Source organism: Sinocyclocheilus grahami, unplaced genomic scaffold (assembly GCF_001515645.1).
Source record: "Sinocyclocheilus grahami isolate Dianchi unplaced genomic scaffold, SAMN03320097.WGS_v1.1 scaffold492.1, whole genome shotgun sequence".
Taxonomy (NCBI): domain Eukaryota; kingdom Metazoa; phylum Chordata; class Actinopteri; order Cypriniformes; family Cyprinidae; genus Sinocyclocheilus; species Sinocyclocheilus grahami.
In genome coordinates this window covers 19,362-21,665 of record NW_015505671.1, presented here as the reverse complement: position 1 = coordinate 21,665, position 2,304 = coordinate 19,362, and the positions used below count along the sequence as shown (strand labels likewise).

General features: G+C 41.6%; 1 protein-coding gene across 1 annotated transcript in view; it reads left to right on the top strand.

Annotated features, from left to right (window-relative positions):
• The window catches only part of LOC107554145 (laminin subunit alpha-2-like), a 268,279-nt gene that overhangs the window by 258,713 nt on the left and 7,262 nt on the right, over positions 1 to 2,304 (top strand).

Below are 2,304 nucleotides of genomic sequence, written 5' to 3'. Positions count from 1 at the left end.
TACTTAATTATTATGAAAATACCAGAGATGGCTTGAATAACACAGATAAACTATATTGTCGCAGTCGAGTGTTTATTGTCTTTGTTTTATCATTCAACACGTTTATATGTTCTGTTTAGTTAGTTACAGCTATAATATCCATGCCTTTGTCCATATAAGGGATTTCCTGGAGGGTCATGAGTTCTGCTACTTCTGTGACTGGATGTGTGGATTTTCTGTGCGAGGGCGCCCTCTGGCGTCCAGTATGAATGAAACAGACGTGTTTATAGTGCTAATGGCCAATCCATCTTTTGGGGAATTTTTATTTATTTATTATTTTTGTTTTTAATAAGTACTGGTTCAGGCACCGTTCAGGCACTGGAACCATTTTAAAAGTATCGATTTGGCACCGGTATCGAAAAAACCCCAAACGATTCCCAACCATACCCGTAACGGCAGTACTGCTCGGTCCCCTCGCCATATCGGCTCAAATGCATGAGCGTTTGCGCTTATTATGGCCTCAACAGTCCTTTCAAGTTTGTCTTCCTCCATTTAAACAAGCGTGTGTTCAAAAAGTAAAAAAATGCTTATTACTTTACAGGCCAACAGAGCGAACCAACCCCGTGACGTCACACAAGATGGCGGCGCCCTTGCTCCAAAAGCTATAACAAAAGCTTTTTTTTTTTTTTAAAGTTACATTAATCGTGTTTGTTATACAGTATATTTTTTAATTAAAGTGGAAATCACTTTATTAAATAATGTAAACTTGACTGACTGCTTCAATTCCACTTTTTGGTTGTGATGAGAACCTTAAAACTAGTCTTTTTGTTCTGTCTTAGCACCAGACTTAACAGTAATGTTGGCACGTCACAGCTTTCTGTTGTACAGATAATAGCAAGGCAGAGATGTTAGTAAGCTTTTCGAGGTCACCTTTACCAGGCCAAGATAAATGCGCCAACCTCCAGAGCACAATTCACTGCAATATGTCATGACTGAATTGTACACACCAGTGACTGTTGTAAACATTGACCCATTTTTTCCAGCCTCCCGTGGCTGTAGATTAAAGGTCTTGTTTTCCTTCCTTCCTTGTTTCCTTTTGAGGTGCAGTCATAAGCTAAACGCTGTATGACATTAATAATCAGAGTTTTTCTTGCTCTAATGAGGAGTATGAATCTCTGCCAGTGGGCTGTGCGTCTTTTCCACTAGAGCGAACCCCATTGCCCTCTACCAGACTGATTTAAATGAGTCTGTCCTTGCTCATAAGCGTGTTCATTATTCACCTGATTGGAGTCACGTTGTGTCATTGTTCCCTCAAGAGCGGCTGTGTGTTGTGTCTGTCAATGAAACAGGCCCGTGGATTTCTCTCAGCCCGTGGCGTTTGAGAACGCAGAGATTGGGCAGTGTCCTGACCTGGCCCCGCCCCAGACCCCTGAGGAAGAGGAGGAGGAGGAGGAAGAGGCTCTGAGGCCTACAGAAGCAGCTCGGCCAATTGTGGGTAGAGAGTCCTGTGTGATTACTGTAGTTTAAGACTGACTGTGTGCGTCCCAGTTCCCATACTTGCACTACTCAGTGAAAGTCTGTGCTCTGCTGGTGATGGGTAAGTCCAGACTTTTGTGTATGTTGAAAATGTTGGGATTCTTAGAGTCGTTTCTCCTGTACCGTTCATGTTTGCATGTAAACACTAAGGGCCAGTTTTACTAACAGCTTGCGCCAGCGCAAACCGTCTTTTGGCATTAAAATAGTACTGTCAGGTTTTACTAAAGATGCGCAGTGAAGAATTAGCGCTGAAAAGGTGTGGACAGTTATTTTTGCACCTGACATTATTGAATATGCATTTCTAGGAGTTTCCCTTTCAGACGCAAAATTTATGGGAGGAGAGTATTAAAATGAATCACGCAACGCATTTTACTAACGTTTGCGCTCGTCAAATTACTGGCATTTGCGCCATTATTTAAAACCCCAAAAAAGCACGTCTTAAACTATTTTGCACTTGAAATGGCTGTAATTTGTTGCTAGAGGAGGCACAGTAGAGAACAGAGAGCGCGTGGTAGAAGGGAGAAGATTTATTTCCACACGTAATTTATTTGGAATGCAAGAAGAACACAAAATCATTGTTTGCCAAGCCATGTTATTTTTAATTTGCTTCAGGAAACAAAAGACGACTTGGAACCCTCAACTAGGAGTCATGCAATACCAGCTCTATCAAAACTTCTAGCATTTCTGGGCCTTCGGTTCTTTTCAACGTGCTGTGGCTTCTTTATTTCTTTATTTGAAACTACACTAATTTGCGCTGTGCTTGGTATATTGCGTTGGTCGTTATGTAGA